Below are 22,649 nucleotides of genomic sequence, written 5' to 3' on the forward strand. Positions count from 1 at the left end.
AAATAGTGGTTTCTTGTTGCATGCGGCCAACAACCTTGTCTTACTCTAACAATCGTCGATTTGTTTAGGAGTGTTGCTGCTTAGAGCGCTCTGCTCCTAAAAGAAAGGCAGGTCATGGTTTATCGTTGTGAAGGCCAACATCCCCTTCCGTAACACGGTGTAATGGTTAGCCTTTTATGAGATGTTGCAACATATATGTGGAGGTTTACCTGAAACATTCATGCATATGTTTGTTGAAAGTGAGGAATTAAAGGGTTTTTATTGTAAAGGACATTTTGTGGAAGAACTGGAATAGAGAGTGATCAAGAAGATGGAGGGATTGCTTATGATTAGGAAGTAAAACTTTTTGATTTCATTTTCAAACGTTTAGTTTTCCACAATTATAGAAATGTTTTATAAGTGTGTTGTGACATAATGTTGAAAAAATGACTTTAAAAAAAATGTTACATTCACTTACAGCACATTGTGTAGCTGAAAGCAAGGATAGCCAGAGCAATTGTGCTGGCCAGGTAACCGGTGGGAGAGCGGTTCTATGGTGTAATGGTTAGCACTCAGGACTCTGAATCCTGCGATCCGAGTTCAAATCTCGGTAGGACCTGTCCCTGTTTGGCTACTAGCGTCCTGTTTTCGGAATTCTTACTCTCTAGGCATTCTTCAGGTCTTTATGTCCCTAACAAATACAACCTGTCCCTACGGCCGTTGAGAGAAGCGCATTGGTGTCAGTCTGGCCGGTTAGCTCAGTTGGTTAGAGCGTCGTGCTAATAACGCGAAGGTCGCGGGTTCGATACCCGTACTGGCCAATTTGCTTTTCCTTCAACTTGTATCTTCTGAACGAAGGACAACCTTCCGTGACATTTGCCGGAGGCGTTGTTTTATTATCACGGATTGCTTATAGGGTTAAGATTTCGAGTTGACTTACGGCACATCAAGTGTAGCTGAGAACAAGGATTCCCAGAGGTCTTGTTGCATGGTATCATCTCAACGAAGGACAGGCTTACGTGTTATTCTCCAGAAGTTGCTTCTTTACTCCCTTCTACGGTAGTACAGCTGTCTTCTGGCCACGGGATCCCGATAGTTACTGGGTGAAATCAAAGTTGTGGCTGTTTCTTGTTGCATGCCATCTACAACGTTGTCATACTCAAATGATTGTCGATTTCTGTGGTAGGCTTGGAGCGTTGTGCTCATAAAAAAAAAGGGAGCTCGTTTGATGGCCTTGTGCTGGCCAATGTCCCTGGTAGGCGAGCGGTTCTATGGTGTAATGGTTAGCACTCAGGACTCTGAATCCTGCGATCCGAGTTCAAATCTCGGTAGGACCTGTCCCTGTTTTGCTACTAGCGTCCTGTTTTCGGAATTCTTACTCTCTAGGCATTCTTCAGGTCTTTATGTCCCTAACAAATACAACCTGTCCCTACGGCCGTTGAGAGAAGCGCATGGTGTCCGTCTGGCCGGTTAGCTCAGTTGGTTAGAGCGTCGTGCTAATAACGCGAAGGTCGCGGGTTCGATACCCGTACTGGCCAGTTGGCTTTTCCTTCAACATGTATCATCTGAACAAAGGACCGCCTTCCTTGACCTTCTCCACAAGTGGTCCTTTACTGACTTCTACGGTAGGACAGTCTTCTTCCGGACGCGGGTCTTGTGCCCTGTAGGGTTCTATGGTGTAATGGTTAGCATACTGGACTTTGAATCCAGTGATCCGAGTTCGAATCTCGGTAGAACCTGCCTGGTTTGTGTGACTTGTGGCCGCTGGCCTGACGTTGATCCTGCTGGTTACTCTGTGAAATAGTGGTTTCTTGTTGCATGCGGCCAACAACCTTGTCTTACTCTAACAATCGTCGATTTGTTTAGGAGTGTTGCTGCTTAGAGCGCTCTGCTCCTAAAAGAAAGGCAGGTCATGGTTTATCGTTGTGAAGGCCAACATCCCCTTCCGTAACACGGTGTAATGGTTAGCCTTTTATGAGATGTTGCAACATATATGTGGAGGTTTACCTGAAACATTCATGCATATGTTTGTTGAAAGTGAGGAATTAAAGGGTTTTTATTGTAAAGGACATTTTGTGGAAGAACTGGAATAGAGAGTGATCAAGAAGATGGAGGGATTGCTTATGATTAGGAAGTAAAACTTTTTGATTTCATTTTCAAACTTTTAGTTTTCCACAATTATAGAAATGTTTTATAAGTGTGTTGTGACATAATGTTGAAAAAATGACTTTTAAAAAAATGTTACATTCACTTACAGCACATTGTGTAGCTGAAAGCAAGGATAGCCAGAGCAATTGTGCTGGCCAGGTAACCGGTGGGAGAGCGGTTCTATGGTGTAATGGTTAGCACTCAGGACTCTGAATCCTGCGATCCGAGTTCAAATCTCGGTAGGACCTGTCCCTGTTTGGCTACTAGCGTCCTGTTTTCGGAATTCTTACTCTCTAGGCATTCTTCAGGTCTTTATGTCCCTAACAAATACAACCTGTCCCTACGGCCGTTGAGAGAAGCGCATGGTGTCCGTCTGGCCGGTTAGCTCAGTTGGTTAGAGCGTCGTGCTAATAACGCGAAGGTCGCGGGTTCGATACCCGTACTGGCCAGTTGGCTTTTCCTTCAACATGTATCATCTGAACAAAGGACCGCCTTCCTTGACCTTCTCCACAAGTGGTCCTTTACTGACTTCTACGGTAGGACAGTCTTCTTCCGGACGCGGGTCTTGTGCCCTGTAGGGTTCTATGGTGTAATGGTTAGCATACTGGACTTTGAATCCAGTGATCCGAGTTCGAATCTCGGTAGAACCTGCCTGGTTTGTGTGACTTGTGGCCGCTGGCCTGACGTTGATCCTGCTGGTTACTCTGTGAAATAGTGGTTTCTTGTTGCATGCGGCCAACAACCTTGTCTTACTCTAACAATCGTCGATTTGTTTAGGAGTGTTGCTGCTTAGAGCGCTCTGCTCCTAAAAGAAAGGCAGGTCATGGTTTATCGTTGTGAAGGCCAACATCCCCTTCCGTAACACGGTGTAATGGTTAGCCTTTTATGAGATGTTGCAACATATATGTGGAGGTTTACCTGAAACATTCATGCATATGTTTGTTGAAAGTGAGGAATTAAAGGGTTTTTATTGTAAAGGACATTTTGTGGAAGAACTGGAATAGAGAGTGATCAAGAAGATGGAGGGATTGCTTATGATTAGGAAGTAAAACTTTTTGATTTCATTTTCAAACTTTTAGTTTTCCACAATTATAGAAATGTTTTATAAGTGTGTTGTGACATAATGTTGAAAAAATGACTTTAAAAAAAATGTTACATTCACTTACAGCACATTGTGTAGCTGAAAGCAAGGATAGCCAGAGCAATTGTGCTGGCCAGGTAACCGGTGGGAGAGCGGTTCTATGGTGTAATGGTTAGCACTCAGGACTCTGAATCCTGCGATCCGAGTTCAAATCTCGGTAGGACCTGTCCCTATTTTGCTACTAGCGTCCTGTTTTCGGAATTCTTACTCTCTAGGCATTCTTCAGGTCTTTATGTCCCTAACAAATACAACCTGTCCCTACGGCCGTTGAGAGAAGCGCTTGGTGTCAGTCTGGCCGGTTAGCTCAGTTGGTTAGAGCGTCGTGCTAATAACGCGAAGGTCGCGGGTTCGATACCCGTACTGGCCAATTGGCTTTTCCTTCAACTTGTATCTTCTGAACGAAGGACAACCTTCCGTGACATTTGCCGGAGGCGTTGTTTTACTATCACGGATTGCTTATAGGGTTAAGATTTCGAGTTGACTTACGGCACATCAAGTGTAGCTGAGAACAAGGATTCCCAGAGGTCTTGTTGCATGGTATCATCTCAACGAAGGACAGGCTTACGTGTTATTCTCCAGAAGTTGCTTCTTTACTCCCTTCTACGGTAGTACAGCTGTCTTCTGGCCACGGGATCCCGATAGTTACTGGGTGAAATCAAAGTTGTGGCTGTTTCTTGTTGCATGCCATCTACAACGTTGTCATACTCAAATGATTGTCGATTTCTGTGGTAGGCTTGGAGCGTTGTGCTCATAAAAAAAAAGGGAGCTCGTTTGATGGCCTTGTGCTGGCCAACGTCCCTGGTAGGCGAGCGGTTCTATGGTGTAATGGTTAGCACTCAGGACTCTGAATCCTGCGATCCGAGTTCAAATCTCGGTAGGACCTGTCCCTGTTTTGCTACTAGCGTCCTGTTTTCGGAATTCTTACTCTCTAGGCATTCTTCAGGTCTCTATGTCCCTAACAAATACAACCTGTCCCTACGGCCGTTGAGAGAAGCGCTTGGTGTCAGTCTGGCCGGTTAGCTCAGTTGGTTAGAGCGTCGTGCTAATAACGCGAAGGTCGCGGGTTCGATACCCGTACTGGCCAATTGGCTTTCCTTCAACTTGTGTCTTCTGAACGAAGGACAACCTTCCGTGACATTTGCCGGAGGCGTTGTTTTACTATCACGGATTGCTTATAGGGTTAAGATTTCGAGTTGACTTACGGCACATCAAGTGTAGCTGAGAACAAGGATTCCCAGAGGTCTTGTTGCATGGTATCATCTCAACGAAGGACAGGCTTACGTGTTATTCTCCAGAAGTTGCTTCTTTACTCCCTTCTACGGTAGTACAGCTGTCTTCTGGCCACGGGATCCCGATAGTTACTGGGTGAAATCAAAGTTGTGGCTGTTTCTTGTTGCATGCCATCTACAACGTTGTCATACTCAAATGATTGTCAAATTTCTGTGGTAGGCTTGGAGCGTTGTGCTCATAAAAAAAAAGGGAGCTCGTTTGATGGCCTTGTGCTGGCCAACGTCCCTGGTAGGCGAGCGGTTCTATGGTGTAATGGTTAGCACTCAGGACTCTGAATCCTGCGATCCGAGTTCAAATCTCGGTAGGACCTGTCCCTGTTTTGCTACTAGCGTCCTGTTTTCGGAATTCTTACTCTCTAGGCATTCTTCAGGTCTTTATGTCCCTAACAAATACAACCTGTCCCTACGGCCGTTGAGAGAAGCGCATGGTGTCCGTCTGGCCGGTTAGCTCAGTTGGTTAGAGCGTTGTGCTAATAACGCGAAGGTCGCGGGTTCGATACCCGTACTGGCCAGTTGGCTTTTCCTTCAACATGTATCATCTGAACGAAGGACAACCTTCCGTGACATTTGCCGGAGGCGTTGTTTTACTATCACGGATTGCTTATAGGGTTAAGATTTCGAGTTGACTTACGGCACATCAAGTGTAGCTGAGAACAAGGATTCCCAGAGGTCTTGTTGCATGGTATCATCTCAACGAAGGACAGGCTTACGTGTTATTCTCCAGAAGTTGCTTCTTTACTCCCTTCTACGGTAGTACAGCTGTCTTCTGGCCACGGGATCCCGATAGTTACTGGGTGAAATCAAAGTTGTGGCTGTTTCTTGTTGCATGCCATCTACAACGTTGTCATACTCAAATGATTGTCGATTTCTGTGGTAGGCTTGGAGCGTTGTGCTCATAAAAAAAAAGGGAGCTCGTTTGATGGCCTTGTGCTGGCCAATGTCCCTGGTAGGCGAGCGGTTCTATGGTGTAATGGTTAGCACTCAGGACTCTGAATCCTGCGATCCGAGTTCAAATCTCGGTAGGACCTGTCCCTGTTTTGCTACTAGCGTCCTGTTTTCGGAATTCTTACTCTCTAGGCATTCTTCAGGTCTTTATGTCCCTAACAAATACAACCTGTCCCTACGGCCGTTGAGAGAAGCGCATGGTGTCCGTCTGGCCGGTTAGCTCAGTTGGTTAGAGCGTCGTGCTAATAACGCGAAGGTCGCGGGTTCGATACCCGTACTGGCCAGTTGGCTTTTCCTTCAACATGTATCATCTGAACAAAGGACCGCCTTCCTTGACCTTCTCCACGAGTGGTCCTGTACTGACTTCTACGGTAGGACAGTCTTCTTCCGGACGCGGGTCTTGTGCCCTGTAGGGTTCTATGGTGTAATGGTTAGCATACTGGACTTTGAATCCAGTGATCCGAGTTCGAATCTCGGTAGAACCTGCCTGGTTTGTGTGACTTGTGGCCGCTGGCCTGACGTTGATCCTGCTGGTTACTCTGTGAAATAGTGGTTTCTTGTTGCATGCGGCCAACAACCTTGTCTTACTCTAACAATCGTCGATTTGTTTAGGAGTGTTGCTGCTTAGAGCGCTCTGCTCCTAAAAGAAAGGCAGGTCATGGTTTATCGTTGTGAAGGCCAACATCCCCTTCCGTAACACGGTGTAATGGTTAGCCTTTTATGAGATGTTGCAACATATATGTGGAGGTTTACCTGAAACATTCATGCATATGTTTGTTGAAAGTGAGGAATTAAAGGGTTTTTATTGTAAAGGACATTTTGTGGAAGAACTGGAATAGAGAGTGATCAAGAAGATGGAGGGATTGCTTATGATTAGGAAGTAAAACTTTTTGATTTCATTTTCAAACTTTTAGTTTTCCACAATTATAGAAATGTTTTATAAGTGTGTTGTGACATAATGTTGAAAAAATGACTTTTAAAAAAATGTTACATTCACTTACAGCACATTGTGTAGCTGAAAGCAAGGATAGCCAGAGCAATTGTGCTGGCCAGGTAACCGGTGGGAGAGCGGTTCTATGGTGTAATGGTTAGCACTCAGGACTCTGAATCCTGCGATCCGAGTTCAAATCTCGGTAGGACCTGTCCCTGTTTTGCTACTAGCGTCCTGTTTTCGGAATTCTTACTCTCTAGGCATTCTTCAGGTCTTTATGTCCCTAACAAATACAACCTGTCCCTACGGCCGTTGAGAGAAGCGCATGGTGTCCGTCTGGCCGGTTAGCTCAGTTGGTTAGAGCGTCGTGCTAATAACGCGAAGGTCGCGGGTTCGATACCCGTACTGGCCAGTTGGCTTTTCCTTCAACATGTATCATCTGAACAAAGGACCGCCTTCCTTGACCTTCTCCACGAGTGGTCCTTTACTGACTTCTACGGTAGGACAGTCTTCTTCCGGACGCGGGTCTTGTGCCCTGTAGGGTTCTATGGTGTAATGGTTAGCATACTGGACTTTGAATCCAGTGATCCGAGTTCGAATCTCGGTAGAACCTGCCTGGTTTGTGTGACTTGTGGCCGCTGGCCTGACGTTGATCCTGCTGGTTACTCTGTGAAATAGTGGTTTCTTGTTGCATGCGGCCAACAACCTTGTCTTACTCTAACAATCGTCGATTTGTTTAGGAGTGTTGCTGCTTAGAGCGCTCTGCTCCTAAAAGAAAGGCAGGTCATGGTTTATCGTTGTGAAGGCCAACATCCCCTTCCGTAACACGGTGTAATGGTTAGCCTTTTATGAGATGTTGCAACATATATGTGGAGGTTTACCTGAAACATTCATGCATATGTTTGTTGAAAGTGAGGAATTAAAGGGTTTTTATTGTAAAGGACATTTTGTGGAAGAACTGGAATAGAGAGTGATCAAGAAGATGGAGGGATTGCTTATGATTAGGAAGTAAAACTTTTTGATTTCATTTTCAAACTTTTAGTTTTCCACAATTATAGAAATGTTTTATAAGTGTGTTGTGACATAATGTTGAAAAAATGACTTTAAAAAAATGTTACATTCACTTACAGCACATTGTGTAGCTGAAAGCAAGGATAGCCAGAGCAATTGTGCTGGCCAGGTAACCGGTGGGAGAGCGGTTCTATGGTGTAATGGTTAGCACTCAGGACTCTGAATCCTGCGATCCGAGTTCAAATCTCGGTAGGACCTGTCCCTATTTTGCTACTAGCGTCCTGTTTTCGGAATTCTTACTCTCTAGGCATTCTTCAGGTCTTTATGTCCCTAACAAATACAACCTGTCCCTACGGCCGTTGAGAGAAGCGCTTGGTGTCAGTCTGGCCGGTTAGCTCAGTTGGTTAGAGCGTCGTGCTAATAACGCGAAGGTCGTGGGTTCGATACCCGTACTGGCCAATTTGCTTTTCCTTCAACTTGTATCTTCTGAACGAAGGACAACCTTCCGTGACATTTGCCGGAGGCGTTGTTTTATTATCACGGATTGCTTATAGGGTTAAGATTTCGAGTTGACTTACGGCACATCAAGTGTAGCTGAGAACAAGGATTCCCAGAGGTCTTGTTGCATGGTATCATCTCAACGAAGGACAGGCTTACGTGTTATTCTCCAGAAGTTGCTTCTTTACTCCCTTCTACGGTAGTACAGCTGTCTTCTGGCCACGGGATCCCGATAGTTACTGGGTGAAATCAAAGTTGTGGCTGTTTCTTGTTGCATGCCATCTACAACGTTGTCATACTCAAATGATTGTCGATTTCTGTGGTAGGCTTGGAGCGTTGTGCTCATAAAAAAAAAGGGAGCTCGTTTGATGGCCTTGTGCTGGCCAACGTCCCTGGTAGGCGAGCGGTTCTATGGTGTAATGGTTAGCACTCAGGACTCTGAATCCTGCGATCCGAGTTCAAATCTCGGTAGGACCTGTCCCTGTTTTGCTACTAGCGTCCTGTTTTCGGAATTCTTACTCTCTAGGCATTCTTCAGGTCTTTATGTCCCTAACAAATACAACCTGTCCCTACGGCCGTTGAGAGAAGCGCATGGTGTCCGTCTGGCCGGTTAGCTCAGTTGGTTAGAGCGTCGTGCTAATAACGCGAAGGTCGCGGGTTCGATACCCGTACTGGCCAGTTGGCTTTTCCTTCAACATGTATCATCTGAACAAAGGACCGCCTTCCTTGACCTTCTCCACAAGTGGTCCTTTACTGACTTCTACGGTAGGACAGTCTTCTTCCGGACGCGGGTCTTGTGCCCTGTAGGGTTCTATGGTGTAATGGTTAGCATACTGGACTTTGAATCCAGTGATCCGAGTTCGAATCTCGGTAGAACCTGCCTGGTTTGTGTGACTTGTGGCCGCTGGCCTGACGTTGATCCTGCTGGTTACTCTGTGAAATAGTGGTTTCTTGTTGCATGCGGCCAACAACCTTGTCTTACTCTAACAATCGTCGATTTGTTTAGGAGTGTTGCTGCTTAGAGCGCTCTGCTCCTAAAAGAAAGGCAGGTCATGGTTTATCGTTGTGAAGGCCAACATCCCCTTCCGTAACACGGTGTAATGGTTAGCCTTTTATGAGATGTTGCAACATATATGTGGAGGTTTACCTGAAACATTCATGCATATGTTTGTTGAAAGTGAGGAATTAAAGGGTTTTTATTGTAAAGGACATTTTGTGGAAGAACTGGAATAGAGAGTGATCAAGAAGATGGAGGGATTGCTTATGATTAGGAAGTAAAACTTTTTGATTTCATTTTCAAACTTTTAGTTTTCCACAATTATAGAAATGTTTTATAAGTGTGTTGTGACATAATGTTGAAAAAATGACTTTAAAAAAAATGTTACATTCACTTACAGCACATTGTGTAGCTGAAAGCAAGGATAGCCAGAGCAATTGTGCTGGCCAGGTAACCGGTGGGAGAGCGGTTCTATGGTGTAATGGTTAGCACTCAGGACTCTGAATCCTGCGATCCGAGTTCAAATCTCGGTAGGACCTGTCCCTATTTTGCTACTAGCGTCCTGTTTTCGGAATTCTTACTCTCTAGGCATTCTTCAGGTCTCTATGTCCCTAACAAATACAACCTGTCCCTACGGCCGTTGAGAGAAGCGCTTGGTGTCAGTCTGGCCGGTTAGCTCAGTTGGTTAGAGCGTCGTGCTAATAACGCGAAGGTCGCGGGTTCGATACCCGTACTGGCCAATTGGCTTTTCCTTCAACTTGTGTCTTCTGAACGAAGGACAACCTTCCGTGACATTTGCCGGAGGCGTTGTTTTACTATCACGGATTGCTTATAGGGTTAAGATTTCGAGTTGACTTACGGCACATCAAGTGTAGCTGAGAACAAGGATTCCCAGAGGTCTTGTTGCATGGTATCATCTCAACGAAGGACAGGCTTACGTGTTATTCTCCAGAAGTTGCTTCTTTACTCCCTTCTACGGTAGTACAGCTGTCTTCTGGCCACGGGATCCCGATAGTTACTGGGTGAAATCAAAGTTGTGGCTGTTTCTTGTTGCATGCCATCTACAACGTTGTCATACTCAAATGATTGTCGATTTCTGTGGTAGGCTTGGAGCGTTGTGCTCATAAAAAAAAAGGGAGCTCGTTTGATGGCCTTGTGCTGGCCAACGTCCCTGGTAGGCGAGCGGTTCTATGGTGTAATGGTTAGCACTCAGGACTCTGAATCCTGCGATCCGAGTTCAAATCTCGGTAGGACCTGTTTTGCTACTAGCGTCCTGTTTTCGGAATTCTTACTCTCTAGGCATTCTTCAGGTCTTTATGTCCCTAACAAATACAACCTGTCCCTACGGCCGTTGAGAGAAGCGCATGGTGTCCGTCTGGCCGGTTAGCTCAGTTGGTTAGAGCGTCGTGCTAATAACGCGAAGGTCGCGGGTTCGATACCCGTACTGGCCAATTTGCTTTTCCTTCAACTTGTATCTTCTGAACGAAGGACAACCTTCCGTGACATTTGCCGGAGGCGTTGTTTTATTATCACGGATTGCTTATAGGGTTAAGATTTCGAGTTGACTTACGGCACATCAAGTGTAGCTGAGAACAAGGATTCCCAGAGGTCTTGTTGCATGGTATCATCTCAACGAAGGACAGGCTTACGTGTTATTCTCCAGAAGTTGCTTCTTTACTCCCTTCTACGGTAGTACAGCTGTCTTCTGGCCACGGGATCCCGATAGTTACTGGGTGAAATCAAAGTTGTGGCTGTTTCTTGTTGCATGCCATCTACAACGTTGTCATACTCAAATGATTGTCGATTTCTGTGGTAGGCTTGGAGCGGTGCTCATAAAAAAAAAGGGAGCTCGTTTGATGGCCTTGTGCTGGCCAATGTCCCTGGTAGGCGAGCGGTTCTATGGTGTAATGGTTAGCACTCAGGACTCTGAATCCTGCGATCCGAGTTCAAATCTCGGTAGGACCTGTTTTGCTACTAGCGTCCTGTTTTCGGAATTCTTACTCTCTAGGCATTCTTCAGGTCTTTATGTCCCTAACAAATACAACCTGTCCCTACGGCCGTTGAGAGAAACGCATGGTGTCCGTCTGGCCGGTTAGCTCAGTTGGTTAGAGCGTCGTGCTAATAACGCGAAGGTCGCGGGTTCGATACCCGTACTGGCCAATTTGCTTTTCCTTCAACTTGTATCTTCTGAACGAAGGACAACCTTCCGTGACATTTGCCGGAGGCGTTGTTTTATTATCACGGATTGCTTATAGGGTTAAGATTTCGAGTTGACTTACGGCACATCAAGTGTAGCTGAGAACAAGGATTCCCAGAGGTCTTGTTGCATGGTATCATCTCAACGAAGGACAGGCTTACGTGTTATTCTCCAGAAGTTGCTTCTTTACTCCCTTCTACGGTAGTACAGCTGTCTTCTGGCCACGGGATCCCGATAGTTACTGGGTGAAATCAAAGTTGTGGCTGTTTCTTGTTGCATGCCATCTACAACGTTGTCATACTCAAATGATTGTCGATTTCTGTGGTAGGCTTGGAGCGTTGTGCTCATAAAAAAAAAGGGAGCTCGTTTGATGGCCTTGTGCTGGCCAATGTCCCTGGTAGGCGAGCGGTTCTATGGTGTAATGGTTAGCACTCAGGACTCTGAATCCTGCGATCCGAGTTCAAATCTCGGTAGGACCTGTCCCTGTTTGGCTACTAGCGTCCTGTTTTCGGAATTCTTACTCTCTAGGCATTCTTCAGGTCTTTATGTCCCTAACAAATACAACCTGTCCCTACGGCCGTTGAGAGAAGCGCATGGTGTCCGTCTGGCCGGTTAGCTCAGTTGGTTAGAGCGTCGTGCTAATAACGCGAAGGTCGCGGGTTCGATACCCGTACTGGCCAGTTGGCTTTTCCTTCAACATGTATCATCTGAACAAAGGACCGCCTTCCTTGACCTTCTCCACAAGTGGTCCTTTACTGACTTCTACGGTAGGACAGTCTTCTTCCGGACGCGGGTCTTGTGCCCTGTAGGGTTCTATGGTGTAATGGTTAGCATACTGGACTTTGAATCCAGTGATCCGAGTTCGAATCTCGGTAGAACCTGCCTGGTTTGTGTGACTTGTGGCCGCTGGCCTGACGTTGATCCTGCTGGTTACTCTGTGAAATAGTGGTTTCTTGTTGCATGCGGCCAACAACCTTGTCTTACTCTAACAATCGTCGATTTGTTTAGGAGTGTTGCTGCTTAGAGCGCTCTGCTCCTAAAAGAAAGGCAGGTCATGGTTTATCGTTGTGAAGGCCAACATCCCCTTCCGTAACACGGTGTAATGGTTAGCCTTTTATGAGATGTTGCAACATATATGTGGAGGTTTACCTGAAACATTCATGCATATGTTTGTTGAAAGTGAGGAATTAAAGGGTTTTTATTGTAAAGGACATTTTGTGGAAGAACTGGAATAGAGAGTGATCAAGAAGATGGAGGGATTGCTTATGATTAGGAAGTAAAACTTTTTGATTTCATTTTCAAACTTTTAGTTTTCCACAATTATAGAAATGTTTTATAAGTGTGTTGCGACATAATGTTGAAAAAATGACTTTAAAAAAAATGTTACATTCACTTACAGCACATTGTGTAGCTGAAAGCAAGGATAGCCAGAGCAATTGTGCTGGCCAGGTAACCGGTGGGAGAGCGGTTCTATGGTGTAATGGTTAGCACTCAGGACTCTGAATCCTGCGATCCGAGTTCAAATCTCGGTAGGACCTGTCCCTATTTTGCTACTAGCGTCCTGTTTTGGGAATTCTTACTCTCTAGGCATTCTTCAGGTCTCTATGTCCCTAACAAATACAACCTGTCCCTACGGCCGTTGAGAGAAGCGCTTGGTGTCAGTCTGGCCGGTTAGCTCAGTTGGTTAGAGCGTCGTGCTAATAACGCGAAGGTCGCGGGTTCGATACCCGTACTGGCCAATTGGCTTTTCCTTCAACTTGTATCTTCTGAACGAAGGACAACCTTCCGTGACATTTGCCGGAGGCGTTGTTTTACTATCACGGATTGCTTATAGGGTTAAGATTTCGAGTTGACTTACGGCACATCAAGTGTAGCTGAGAACAAGGATTCCCAGAGGTCTTGTTGCATGGTATCATCTCAACGAAGGACAGGCTTACGTGTTATTCTCCAGAAGTTGCTTCTTTACTCCCTTCTACGGTAGTACAGCTGTCTTCTGGCCACGGGATCCCGATAGTTACTGGGTGAAATCAAAGTTGTGGCTGTTTCTTGTTGCATGCCATCTACAACGTTGTCATACTCAAATGATTGTCGATTTCTGTGGTAGGCTTGGAGCGTTGTGCTCATAAAAAAAAAGGGAGCTCGTTTGATGGCCTTGTGCTGGCCAACGTCCCTGGTAGGCGAGCGGTTCTATGGTGTAATGGTTAGCACTCAGGACTCTGAATCCTGCGATCCGAGTTCAAATCTCGGTAGGACCTGTCCCTGTTTTGCTACTAGCGTCCTGTTTTCGGAATTCTTACTCTCTAGGCATTCTTCAGGTCTTTATGTCCCTAACAAATACAACCTGTCCCTACGGCCGTTGAGAGAAGCGCATGGTGTCCGTCTGGCCGGTTAGCTCAGTTGGTTAGAGCGTCGTGCTAATAACGCGAAGGTCGCGGGTTCGATACCCGTACTGGCCAGTTGGCTTTTCCTTCAACATGTATCATCTGAACAAAGGACCGCCTTCCTTGACCTTCTCCACAAGTGGTCCTTTACTGACTTCTACGGTAGGACAGTCTTCTTCCGGACGCGGGTCTTGTGCCCTGTAGGGTTCTATGGTGTAATGGTTAGCATACTGGACTTTGAATCCAGTGATCCGAGTTCGAATCTCGGTAGAACCTGCCTGGTTTGTGTGACTTGTGGCCGCTGGCCTGACGTTGATCCTGCTGGTTACTCTGTGAAATAGTGGTTTCTTGTTGCATGCGGCCAACAACCTTGTCTTACTCTAACAATCGTCGATTTGTTTAGGAGTGTTGCTGCTTAGAGCGCTCTGCTCCTAAAAGAAAGGCAGGTCATGGTTTATCGTTGTGAAGGCCAACATCCCCTTCCGTAACACGGTGTAATGGTTAGCCTTTTATGAGATGTTGCAACATATATGTGGAGGTTTACCTGAAACATTCATGCATATGTTTGTTGAAAGTGAGGAATTAAAGGGTTTTTATTGTAAAGGACATTTTGTGGAAGAACTGGAATAGAGAGTGATCAAGAAGATGGAGGGATTGCTTATGATTAGGAAGTAAAACTTTTTGATTTCATTTTCAAACTTTTAGTTTTCCACAATTATAGAAATGTTTTATAAGTGTGTTGTGACATAATGTTGAAAAAATGACTTTAAAAAAAATGTTACATTCACTTACAGCACATTGTGTAGCTGAAAGCAAGGATAGCCAGAGCAATTGTGCTGGCCAGGTAACCGGTGGGAGAGCGGTTCTATGGTGTAATGGTTAGCACTCAGGACTCTGAATCCTGCGATCCGAGTTCAAATCTCGGTAGGACCTGTCCCTGTTTTGCTACTAGCGTCCTGTTTTCGGAATTCTTACTCTCTAGGCATTCTTCAGGTCTTTATGTCCCTAACAAATACAACCTGTCCCTACGGCCGTTGAGAGAAGCGCATGGTGTCCGTCTGGCCGGTTAGCTCAGTTGGTTAGAGCGTCGTGCTAATAACGCGAAGGTCGCGGGTTCGATACCCGTACTGGCCAGTTGGCTTTTCCTTCAACATGTATCATCTGAACAAAGGACCGCCTTCCTTGACCTTCTCCACAAGTGGTCCTTTACTGACTTCTACGGTAGGACAGTCTTCTTCCGGACGCGGGTCTTGTGCCCTGTAGGGTTCTATGGTGTAATGGTTAGCATACTGGACTTTGAATCCAGTGATCCGAGTTCGAATCTCGGTAGAACCTGCCTGGTTTGTGTGACTTGTGGCCGCTGGCCTGACGTTGATCCTGCTGGTTACTCTGTGAAATAGTGGTTTCTTGTTGCATGCGGCCAACAACCTTGTCTTACTCTAACAATCGTCGATTTGTTTAGGAGTGTTGCTGCTTAGAGCGCTCTGCTCCTAAAAGAAAGGCAGGTCATGGTTTATCGTTGTGAAGGCCAACATCCCCTTCCGTAACACGGTGTAATGGTTAGCCTTTTATGAGATGTTGCAACATATATGTGGAGGTTTACCTGAAACATTCATGCATATGTTTGTTGAAAGTGAGGAATTAAAGGGTTTTTATTGTAAAGGACATTTTGTGGAAGAACTGGAATAGAGAGTGATCAAGAAGATGGAGGGATTGCTTATGATTAGGAAGTAAAACTTTTTGATTTCATTTTCAAACTTTTAGTTTTCCACAATTATAGAAATGTTTTATAAGTGTGTTGTGACATAATGTTGAAAAAATGACTTTTAAAAAAATGTTACATTCACTTACAGCACATTGTGTAGCTGAAAGCAAGGATAGCCAGAGCAATTGTGCTGGCCAGGTAACCGGTGGGAGAGCGGTTCTATGGTGTAATGGTTAGCACTCAGGACTCTGAATCCTGCGATCCGAGTTCAAATCTCGGTAGGACCTGTCCCTATTTTGCTACTAGCGTCCTGTTTTCGGAATTCTTACTCTCTAGGCATTCTTCAGGTCTCTATGTCCCTAACAAATACAACCTGTCCCTACGGCCGTTGAGAGAAGCGCTTGGTGTCAGTCTGGCCGGTTAGCTCAGTTGGTTAGAGCGTCGTGCTAATAACGCGAAGGTCGCGGGTTCGATACCCGTACTGGCCAATTGGCTTTTCCTTCAACTTGTATCTTCTGAACGAAGGACAACCTTCCGTGACATTTGCCGGAGGCGTTGTTTTACTATCACGGATTGCTTATAGGGTTAAGATTTCGAGTTGACTTACGGCACATCAAGTGTAGCTGAGAACAAGGATTCCCAGAGGTCTTGTTGCATGGTATCATCTCAACGAAGGACAGGCTTACGTGTTATTCTCCAGAAGTTGCTTCTTTACTCCCTTCTACGGTAGTACAGCTGTCTTCTGGCCACGGGATCCCGATAGTTACTGGGTGAAATCAAAGTTGTGGCTGTTTCTTGTTGCATGCCATCTACAACGTTGTCATACTCAAATGATTGTCGATTTCTGTGGTAGGCTTGGAGCGTTGTGCTCACAAAAAAAAAGGGAGCTCGTTTGATGGCCTTGTGCTGGCCAACGTCCCTGGTAGGCGAGCGGTTCTATGGTGTAATGGTTAGCACTCAGGACTCTGAATCCTGCGATCCGAGTTCAAATCTCGGTAGGACCTGTCCCTGTTTTGCTACTAGCGTCCTGTTTTCGGAATTCTTACTCTCTAGGCATTCTTCAGGTCTTTATGTCCCTAACAAATACAACCTGTCCCTACGGCCGTTGAGAGAAGCGCATGGTGTCCGTCTGGCCGGTTAGCTCAGTTGGTTAGAGCGTCGTGCTAATAACGCGAAGGTCGCGGGTTCGATACCCGTACTGGCCAGTTGGCTTTTCCTTCAACATGTATCATCTGAACAAAGGACCGCCTTCCTTGACCTTCTCCACGAGTGGTCCTGTACTGACTTCTACGGTAGGACAGTCTTCTTCCGGACGCGGGTCTTGTGCACTGTAGGGTTCTATGGTGTAATGGTTAGCATACTGGACTTTGAATCCAGTGATCCGAGTTCGAATCTCGGTAGAACCTGCCTGGTTTGTGTGACTTGTGGCCGCTGGCCTGACGTTGATCCTGCTGGTTACTCTGTGAAATAGTGGTTTCTTGTTGCATGCGGCCAACAACCTTGTCTTACTCTAACAATCGTCGATTTGTTTAGGAGTGTTGCTGCTTAGAGCGCTCTGCTCCTAAAAGAAAGGCAGGTCATGGTTTATCGTTGTGAAGGCCAACATCCCCTTCCGTAACACGGTGTAATGGTTAGCCTTTTATGAGATGTTGCAACATATATGTGGAGGTTTACCTGAAACATTCATGCATATGTTTGTTGAAAGTGAGGAATTAAAGGGTTTTTATTGTAAAGGACATTTTGTGGAAGAACTGGAATAGAGAGTGATCAAGAAGATGGAGGGATTGCTTATGATTAGGAAGTAAAACTTTTTGATTTCATTTTCAAACTTTTAGTTTTCCACAATTATAGAAATGTTTTATAAGTGTGTTGTGACATAATGTTGAAAAATGACTTTTAAAAAAATGTTACATTCACTTACAGCACATTGTGTAGCTGAAAGCAAGGATAGCCAGAGCAATTGTGCTGGCCAGGTAACCGGTGGGAGAGCGGTTCTATGGTGTAATGGTTAGCACTCAGGACTCTGAATCCTGCGATCCGAGTTCAAATCTCGGTAGGACCTGTCCCTATTTTGCTACTAGCGTCCTGTTTTCGGAATTCTTACTCTCTAGGCATTCTTCAGGTCTTTATGTCCCTAACAAATACAACCTGTCCCTACGGCCGTTGAGAGAAGCGCTTGGTGTCAGTCTGGCCGGTTAGCTCAGTTGGTTAGAGCGTCGTGCTAATAACGCGAAGGTCGCGGGTTCGATACCCGTACTGGCCAATTGGCTTTTCCTTCAACTTGTATCTTCTGAACGAAGGACAACCTTCCGTGACATTTGCCAGAGGCGTTGTTTTACTATCACGGATTGCTTATAGGGTTAAGATTTCGAGTTGACTTACGGCACATCAAGTGTAGCTGAGAACAAGGATTCCCAGAGGTCTTGTTGCATGGTATCATCTCAACGAAGGACAGGCTTACGTGTTATTCTCCAGAAGTTGCTTCTTTACTCCCTTCTACGGTAGTACAGCTGTCTTCTGGCCACGGGATCCCGATAGTTACTGGGTGAAATCAAAGTTGTGGCTGTTTCTTGTTGCATGCCATCTACAACGTTGTCATACTCAAATGATTGTCGATTTCTGTGGTAGGCTTGGAGCGTTGTGCTCACAAAAAAAAAGGGAGCTCGTTTGATGGCCTTGTGCTGGCCAACGTCCCTGGTAGGCGAGCGGTTCTATGGTGTAATGGTTAGCACTCAGGACTCTGAATCCTGCGATCCGAGTTCAAATCTCGGTAGGACCTGTCCCTGTTTTGCTACTAGCGTCCTGTTTTCGGAATTCTTACTCTCTAGGCATTCTTCAGGTCTTTATGTCCCTAACAAATACAACCTGTCCCTACGGCCGTTGAGGCAGGTCATGGTTTATCGTTGTGAAGGCCAACATCCCCTTCCGTAACACGGTGTAATGGTTAGCCATTTATGAGATGTTGCAACATATATGTGGAGGTTTACCTGAAACAATCATGCATATGTTTGTTGAAAGTGAGGAATTAAAGGGTTTTTATTGTAAAGGACATTTTGTGGAAGAACTGGAATAGAGAGTGATCAAGAAGATGGAGGGATTGCTTATGATTAGGAAGTAAAACTTTTTGATTTCATTTTCAAACTTTTAGTTTTCCACAATTATAGAAATGTTTTATAAGTGTGTTGTGACATAATGTTGAAAAATGACTTTTAAAAAAATGTTACATTCACTTACAGCACATTGTGTAGCTGAAAGCAAGGATAGCCAGAGCAATTGTGCTGGCCAGGTAACCGGTGGGAGAGCGGTTCTATGGTGTAATGGTTAGCACTCAGGACTCTGAATCCTGCGATCCGAGTTCAAATCTCGGTAGGACCTGTCCCTATTTTGCTACTAGCGTCCTGTTTTCGGAATTCTTACTCTCTAGGCATTCTTCAGGTCTTTATGTCCCTAACAAATACAACCTGTCCCTACGGCCGTTGAGAGAAGCGCATGGTGTCCGTCTGGCCGGTTAGCTCAGTTGGTTAGAGCGTCGTGCTAATAACGCGAAGGTCGCGGGTTCGATACCCGTACTGGCCAATTGGCTTTTCCTTCAACATGCATCATCTGAACAAAGGACCGCCTTCCTTGACATTCTCCACAAGTGGTCCTTTACTGACTTCTACTGACGTTGATCCTGCTAGTTACTCTGTGAAATCGCGGTTCCAGTGGTTTCTTGTTGCATGCGGCCAACAACCTTGTCTTACTCTAACAATCGTTGATTTGTTTAGGAGTGTTGCTGCTTAGAGCGCTCTGCTCCTAAAAGAAAGGCAGGTCATGGTTTATCGTTGTGCAGGCCAACATCCCCTTCCGTAACACAGTGTAATTGTTAGCCTTTTATGAGATGGAATTTCTGTATAATGTCTCATTCAAGCCAAAAATATGTCCACTGTGTTTTTCTTTAAATGGTCGATGTCGTCTGCATTGTCATCTGTTTTGTTATTGTAATGTGCACTTGTTATTGCATTTCCTGTAAATTTATCTCGTTGGCCTTGATGATTACGGTTACACAGGCATTTGTTTAAATCGTTGTCCACTCCCGTGTCGTTACTCCTTGTTTTACTATGTCCATCAGCTCCTTCACTTTGTAATCACGTGACGTGCACAGTACGTCTTTGGATTTACCAACTCATCCTGAAAGCGTTTTCGTTTTACAGTTAAAACTTTAACCCTTTGACACGTACGATCACACCAGTGTGATCAGGCTAGAGTGGTCCCTGAAGTGTACGATCACACTGGTTTGATTAGAATGTCTTGTTTAGAACGCACCATTAGCATGCCTAGCTACAAGTAACGTAACTATGGCTGGTAAGACTTCTCTATTTTTTACTCACATTTAGCTCAAACAGTGTTTATAACTTTATTTCCTGATTTCAATTATTTCAAGACCACACTATGATATTAACCAGGTAGAAAGCATTCAAATTGGGACAAGAAGTGTTACTTACGTACCAACAGACAGCCTACACTAATACACAAAATAATTATATTAGCGACTACTATAGAGCATCTTAACATTTCATGGAAGAGCTGACAACCGATCAAAACCATTGTAAAAACCTTCCAAAAGTTACGTTACCCATTGTATTCTTTTTATATAGTTTATTCATTTTCACTGCACTGAATTACTGGTCACGCTTTGTTAGCTAGCGGTTTGCGGACGTTTGCTAGCGGTTAGCTGACGTTTGCTAGCCAGCTACAGTTATACATCAACCAACTATTGCAGCTCTTGTTATTCGAGTCAACGAGAGAAGCTTGCAATGCAATATATGTAGTGTTCCTTACCTGGCAAGGTGACTGTTCAAATGCTGGAGTGAGTTCAAATGCTGGAGTGAGTACTGAAGTCACGCGCAAAAAAACTCACGCTGGGGGGTCTGTTAGGAATATTTGAAACTCACGCGTGAAATGGCTAGATGATTTGTTACACTATGCTCTTTGGAATATACTTTATTTTTGCAGTGTCACTGAACAATTAGTATGAACTGTTAGTAAATATAATCAGTATTTGGTTGAGTGCATTAATGATCGCTGTACACACACAACCCTGCTATATGCAAAATGAGTCTCAGGGACAGACCTCCTGTACCACACAACAAACCATTTAAAATAACTCTGCAAAATATAAATCAGACATTGGGTCTTAATAAAATAAATATATTAAAGATCAAAATCTTTACCGTACATGTTGTAATTCGTTGAGAACAAAATGACATAACAATGGCCAATGGAAACCACAATCATCAATCACCATTGAGGGCTGTATTCAAACACACCAAAAATCAAAGTAAACAATTGAAATCAAAGGCTGTTCCAACGTGCGTGAATTTCCTCACGGCAACTCATAATGTGACTCAGTAGTGTGTGTGGCCCCCACATACCTATTGCACTCCCCACAGCATCTGGGCATGCTCCTGGTGAGATGGCGGATGGTGTCCTGGGGATCTCCTCCCAGACCTGGATGAGGGCATCAACGAGCACCTGGACAGTCTGTGGTGCTACTTGGTGGCATAACGTCCCAGAAGTTCTCAAATGGATTCAGGTCTGGGGAATGTGAGGGCCAGTCAACGGCATCAATGCCTTCGTCATCCAGGAACTGCCTACACACTCTGGCCACATAAGGCCGGCCATTGTCCTGCACCAGGAGGAACCCAGGGCCCACTGCTCCAGCATAAGGTCTGACGATGGGTCTGAGGATTTCATCCCGTTATATAACAGCAGTCAGGGTACCGTTGGCTAGCACATGGAGATCTGTGCCACCCTCCAAGAATAATCCTTACTCCTCACTGACCCACCGCCAAACCGGTCATGCTGGATGATGTTGCAGGCAGCACAACGTTCACCACGGCGACACCAGACTCTTTCACGTCTGTCACATGTGCTCATTGTGAACCTGCTCTCATCTGTGAAGAGAACAGGGTGCAAATGGCAGACATGCCAATTCTGGTGTTCTCTGACGAAAGCCAATCGAGCTGCACTGTGCTGGGCTGTGAGTACAGGTCCCACTAGAGTACGTCAGGCCACCCTCATGGAGTCTCTTTCTGAACATTTGGTCAGAAACAGGCACACCAGTAGCCCGCAGGAAGTCATTTTGTAGGGCTGTGGCAGTACAACTCCTGATCCTCCTCAAGCAGGTGTGTGAGTGCTAAGGCAAAAACAGTATGCTCTTAACTTGTTGATTATACTTTCTTTTTACTAGTATTAACTAGTTTTGTCTCTTTGCATTAATGATCGCTACACTCACACACACACACACACTCAAACCTGGTGCGCTTTCAGTATATCCAAGGACGTGTAGCGCGCTTCACGTGATCAAAAAGTGAGTGAGGTCGGGTGATGGACTATTTAGGAGTCGACAACGATTTAAACAAATGCCAGTGGTAACGATAGAGCAGTAACGACCGCAAATCCAAAGTTGTCATAAACTCCAACGACATAAACTTTCAGGAAATGCAATACCAAATGCATATTGTAACGACAAAACAGACTACAATGCAGACAACATGCACAGCGACATCGACAATTTGAACAAGAACAGACAGTGGACATATATTTGGCTTAAATTGTGTCTGACTCCAGTCACAATTTTCAGGAATTCAGGAATAGCGAATACAACCCCTTCAGGCTGATTCAAGATCCCTCCGCTTCGTCCCCCCAAAAAATTGTACCGCGGGGGAGAAAAATATTTGATTTTGAAATCGAGCTTCGCACCGAGCGCACGTCAGAAACAGAGGACAGTGTGTGTGTGTCTTTAGTACAGTGACTTGACTTCACTTGAAACTTATAAGGAGTCGACTTGACTTGCTTAGGGTGAACCCTTGACTTGACTTGCTTGATTTATCTGAACTGTGACTTGAGACTTGACTGGAGACTTGATAGTTAAGACTTGAGACTTGCTTGGACTTGACCATGTGTGACTTGTCCCCATCTCTGACTTCATCTTGAATGTTCATATTTATTAGCAGAACCAGAAGGTCGTGGTGAAGAAAGAGCTGAGCCGCAAGGCGAAGCTCTCGATTTACCGGTCAATCTACGTTCCTACTCTCACCTATGGTCATGAGCTTTGGGTCATGACCGAAAGGACAAGATCCCGGATACAGGCGGCCGAAATGAGCTTTCTCCGCAGGGTGGCTGGGCGATCCCTTAGAGATAGGGTGAGAAGCTCGGTCACCCGGGAGGAGCTCAGAGTAGAGCCGCTGCTCCTCCACATCGAGAGGGGTCAGCTGAGGTGGCTTGGGCATCTGTTTCGGATGCCTCCGGAACGCCTTCCTGGGAAGGTGTTCCGGTCCCGTCCCACCGGGAAGAGACCCCGGGGAAGACCTAGGACACGCTGGAGGGACTATGTCTCCCGGCTGGCCTGGGAACGCCTCGGTGTCCCCCCGGAAGAGCTGGAG

General features: G+C 45.4%; 52 non-coding genes across 52 annotated transcripts; all 52 read left to right on the forward strand.

The window, feature by feature from the left end:
• Positions 1-526: 526 nt before the first annotated feature.
• On the forward strand, positions 527-598 carry trnaq-cug. The gene has a single exon. It is a non-coding gene; the product is annotated as a tRNA-Gln (tRNA).
• Positions 599-726: 128 nt separating this feature from the next.
• On the forward strand, positions 727-800 carry trnai-aau. The gene has a single exon. It is a non-coding gene; the product is annotated as a tRNA-Ile (tRNA).
• Positions 801-1,244: 444 nt separating this feature from the next.
• trnaq-cug lies at positions 1,245-1,316 on the forward strand. The gene has a single exon. It is a non-coding gene; the product is annotated as a tRNA-Gln (tRNA).
• Positions 1,317-1,443: 127 nt separating this feature from the next.
• trnai-aau lies at positions 1,444-1,517 on the forward strand. Its single transcript has one exon. It is a non-coding gene; the product is annotated as a tRNA-Ile (tRNA).
• Positions 1,518-1,646: 129 nt separating this feature from the next.
• Positions 1,647-1,718, forward strand: trnaq-uug. The gene has a single exon. It is a non-coding gene; the product is annotated as a tRNA-Gln (tRNA).
• Positions 1,719-2,303: 585 nt separating this feature from the next.
• Positions 2,304-2,375, forward strand: trnaq-cug. Its single transcript has one exon. It is a non-coding gene; the product is annotated as a tRNA-Gln (tRNA).
• Positions 2,376-2,502: 127 nt separating this feature from the next.
• On the forward strand, positions 2,503-2,576 carry trnai-aau. Its single transcript has one exon. It is a non-coding gene; the product is annotated as a tRNA-Ile (tRNA).
• Positions 2,577-2,705: 129 nt separating this feature from the next.
• On the forward strand, positions 2,706-2,777 carry trnaq-uug. Its single transcript has one exon. It is a non-coding gene; the product is annotated as a tRNA-Gln (tRNA).
• Positions 2,778-3,362: 585 nt separating this feature from the next.
• trnaq-cug lies at positions 3,363-3,434 on the forward strand. Its single transcript has one exon. It is a non-coding gene; the product is annotated as a tRNA-Gln (tRNA).
• Positions 3,435-3,561: 127 nt separating this feature from the next.
• On the forward strand, positions 3,562-3,635 carry trnai-aau. Its single transcript has one exon. It is a non-coding gene; the product is annotated as a tRNA-Ile (tRNA).
• A 444-nt stretch (positions 3,636-4,079) lies between these two features.
• trnaq-cug lies at positions 4,080-4,151 on the forward strand. Its single transcript has one exon. It is a non-coding gene; the product is annotated as a tRNA-Gln (tRNA).
• A 127-nt stretch (positions 4,152-4,278) lies between these two features.
• Positions 4,279-4,352, forward strand: trnai-aau. The gene has a single exon. It is a non-coding gene; the product is annotated as a tRNA-Ile (tRNA).
• A 444-nt stretch (positions 4,353-4,796) lies between these two features.
• Positions 4,797-4,868, forward strand: trnaq-cug. The gene has a single exon. It is a non-coding gene; the product is annotated as a tRNA-Gln (tRNA).
• Positions 4,869-4,995: 127 nt separating this feature from the next.
• Positions 4,996-5,069, forward strand: trnai-aau. The gene has a single exon. It is a non-coding gene; the product is annotated as a tRNA-Ile (tRNA).
• A 444-nt stretch (positions 5,070-5,513) lies between these two features.
• On the forward strand, positions 5,514-5,585 carry trnaq-cug. The gene has a single exon. It is a non-coding gene; the product is annotated as a tRNA-Gln (tRNA).
• Positions 5,586-5,712: 127 nt separating this feature from the next.
• On the forward strand, positions 5,713-5,786 carry trnai-aau. Its single transcript has one exon. It is a non-coding gene; the product is annotated as a tRNA-Ile (tRNA).
• Positions 5,787-5,915: 129 nt separating this feature from the next.
• trnaq-uug lies at positions 5,916-5,987 on the forward strand. Its single transcript has one exon. It is a non-coding gene; the product is annotated as a tRNA-Gln (tRNA).
• Positions 5,988-6,572: 585 nt separating this feature from the next.
• On the forward strand, positions 6,573-6,644 carry trnaq-cug. Its single transcript has one exon. It is a non-coding gene; the product is annotated as a tRNA-Gln (tRNA).
• Positions 6,645-6,771: 127 nt separating this feature from the next.
• trnai-aau lies at positions 6,772-6,845 on the forward strand. The gene has a single exon. It is a non-coding gene; the product is annotated as a tRNA-Ile (tRNA).
• A 129-nt stretch (positions 6,846-6,974) lies between these two features.
• On the forward strand, positions 6,975-7,046 carry trnaq-uug. The gene has a single exon. It is a non-coding gene; the product is annotated as a tRNA-Gln (tRNA).
• Positions 7,047-7,630: 584 nt separating this feature from the next.
• On the forward strand, positions 7,631-7,702 carry trnaq-cug. Its single transcript has one exon. It is a non-coding gene; the product is annotated as a tRNA-Gln (tRNA).
• Positions 7,703-7,829: 127 nt separating this feature from the next.
• trnai-aau lies at positions 7,830-7,903 on the forward strand. Its single transcript has one exon. It is a non-coding gene; the product is annotated as a tRNA-Ile (tRNA).
• A 444-nt stretch (positions 7,904-8,347) lies between these two features.
• On the forward strand, positions 8,348-8,419 carry trnaq-cug. The gene has a single exon. It is a non-coding gene; the product is annotated as a tRNA-Gln (tRNA).
• Positions 8,420-8,546: 127 nt separating this feature from the next.
• Positions 8,547-8,620, forward strand: trnai-aau. Its single transcript has one exon. It is a non-coding gene; the product is annotated as a tRNA-Ile (tRNA).
• Positions 8,621-8,749: 129 nt separating this feature from the next.
• Positions 8,750-8,821, forward strand: trnaq-uug. Its single transcript has one exon. It is a non-coding gene; the product is annotated as a tRNA-Gln (tRNA).
• A 585-nt stretch (positions 8,822-9,406) lies between these two features.
• Positions 9,407-9,478, forward strand: trnaq-cug. Its single transcript has one exon. It is a non-coding gene; the product is annotated as a tRNA-Gln (tRNA).
• Positions 9,479-9,605: 127 nt separating this feature from the next.
• Positions 9,606-9,679, forward strand: trnai-aau. Its single transcript has one exon. It is a non-coding gene; the product is annotated as a tRNA-Ile (tRNA).
• A 444-nt stretch (positions 9,680-10,123) lies between these two features.
• On the forward strand, positions 10,124-10,195 carry trnaq-cug. The gene has a single exon. It is a non-coding gene; the product is annotated as a tRNA-Gln (tRNA).
• Positions 10,196-10,316: 121 nt separating this feature from the next.
• trnai-aau lies at positions 10,317-10,390 on the forward strand. The gene has a single exon. It is a non-coding gene; the product is annotated as a tRNA-Ile (tRNA).
• A 442-nt stretch (positions 10,391-10,832) lies between these two features.
• Positions 10,833-10,904, forward strand: trnaq-cug. The gene has a single exon. It is a non-coding gene; the product is annotated as a tRNA-Gln (tRNA).
• Positions 10,905-11,025: 121 nt separating this feature from the next.
• trnai-aau lies at positions 11,026-11,099 on the forward strand. The gene has a single exon. It is a non-coding gene; the product is annotated as a tRNA-Ile (tRNA).
• Positions 11,100-11,543: 444 nt separating this feature from the next.
• On the forward strand, positions 11,544-11,615 carry trnaq-cug. Its single transcript has one exon. It is a non-coding gene; the product is annotated as a tRNA-Gln (tRNA).
• A 127-nt stretch (positions 11,616-11,742) lies between these two features.
• On the forward strand, positions 11,743-11,816 carry trnai-aau. The gene has a single exon. It is a non-coding gene; the product is annotated as a tRNA-Ile (tRNA).
• Positions 11,817-11,945: 129 nt separating this feature from the next.
• On the forward strand, positions 11,946-12,017 carry trnaq-uug. Its single transcript has one exon. It is a non-coding gene; the product is annotated as a tRNA-Gln (tRNA).
• Positions 12,018-12,602: 585 nt separating this feature from the next.
• trnaq-cug lies at positions 12,603-12,674 on the forward strand. Its single transcript has one exon. It is a non-coding gene; the product is annotated as a tRNA-Gln (tRNA).
• Positions 12,675-12,801: 127 nt separating this feature from the next.
• On the forward strand, positions 12,802-12,875 carry trnai-aau. Its single transcript has one exon. It is a non-coding gene; the product is annotated as a tRNA-Ile (tRNA).
• Positions 12,876-13,319: 444 nt separating this feature from the next.
• On the forward strand, positions 13,320-13,391 carry trnaq-cug. Its single transcript has one exon. It is a non-coding gene; the product is annotated as a tRNA-Gln (tRNA).
• Positions 13,392-13,518: 127 nt separating this feature from the next.
• On the forward strand, positions 13,519-13,592 carry trnai-aau. The gene has a single exon. It is a non-coding gene; the product is annotated as a tRNA-Ile (tRNA).
• Positions 13,593-13,721: 129 nt separating this feature from the next.
• Positions 13,722-13,793, forward strand: trnaq-uug. Its single transcript has one exon. It is a non-coding gene; the product is annotated as a tRNA-Gln (tRNA).
• A 585-nt stretch (positions 13,794-14,378) lies between these two features.
• trnaq-cug lies at positions 14,379-14,450 on the forward strand. The gene has a single exon. It is a non-coding gene; the product is annotated as a tRNA-Gln (tRNA).
• Positions 14,451-14,577: 127 nt separating this feature from the next.
• Positions 14,578-14,651, forward strand: trnai-aau. Its single transcript has one exon. It is a non-coding gene; the product is annotated as a tRNA-Ile (tRNA).
• Positions 14,652-14,780: 129 nt separating this feature from the next.
• On the forward strand, positions 14,781-14,852 carry trnaq-uug. The gene has a single exon. It is a non-coding gene; the product is annotated as a tRNA-Gln (tRNA).
• Positions 14,853-15,437: 585 nt separating this feature from the next.
• trnaq-cug lies at positions 15,438-15,509 on the forward strand. The gene has a single exon. It is a non-coding gene; the product is annotated as a tRNA-Gln (tRNA).
• Positions 15,510-15,636: 127 nt separating this feature from the next.
• Positions 15,637-15,710, forward strand: trnai-aau. The gene has a single exon. It is a non-coding gene; the product is annotated as a tRNA-Ile (tRNA).
• Positions 15,711-16,154: 444 nt separating this feature from the next.
• trnaq-cug lies at positions 16,155-16,226 on the forward strand. Its single transcript has one exon. It is a non-coding gene; the product is annotated as a tRNA-Gln (tRNA).
• A 127-nt stretch (positions 16,227-16,353) lies between these two features.
• On the forward strand, positions 16,354-16,427 carry trnai-aau. Its single transcript has one exon. It is a non-coding gene; the product is annotated as a tRNA-Ile (tRNA).
• Positions 16,428-16,556: 129 nt separating this feature from the next.
• Positions 16,557-16,628, forward strand: trnaq-uug. Its single transcript has one exon. It is a non-coding gene; the product is annotated as a tRNA-Gln (tRNA).
• Positions 16,629-17,212: 584 nt separating this feature from the next.
• trnaq-cug lies at positions 17,213-17,284 on the forward strand. Its single transcript has one exon. It is a non-coding gene; the product is annotated as a tRNA-Gln (tRNA).
• Positions 17,285-17,411: 127 nt separating this feature from the next.
• Positions 17,412-17,485, forward strand: trnai-aau. The gene has a single exon. It is a non-coding gene; the product is annotated as a tRNA-Ile (tRNA).
• A 444-nt stretch (positions 17,486-17,929) lies between these two features.
• trnaq-cug lies at positions 17,930-18,001 on the forward strand. The gene has a single exon. It is a non-coding gene; the product is annotated as a tRNA-Gln (tRNA).
• Positions 18,002-18,525: 524 nt separating this feature from the next.
• trnaq-cug lies at positions 18,526-18,597 on the forward strand. The gene has a single exon. It is a non-coding gene; the product is annotated as a tRNA-Gln (tRNA).
• A 127-nt stretch (positions 18,598-18,724) lies between these two features.
• trnai-aau lies at positions 18,725-18,798 on the forward strand. The gene has a single exon. It is a non-coding gene; the product is annotated as a tRNA-Ile (tRNA).
• The last annotated feature ends 3,851 nt before the right edge of the window (positions 18,799-22,649 follow it).

This window comes from Esox lucius, chromosome 25, assembly GCF_011004845.1.
Source record: "Esox lucius isolate fEsoLuc1 chromosome 25, fEsoLuc1.pri, whole genome shotgun sequence".
Lineage (NCBI taxonomy): Eukaryota > Metazoa > Chordata > Actinopteri > Esociformes > Esocidae > Esox > Esox lucius.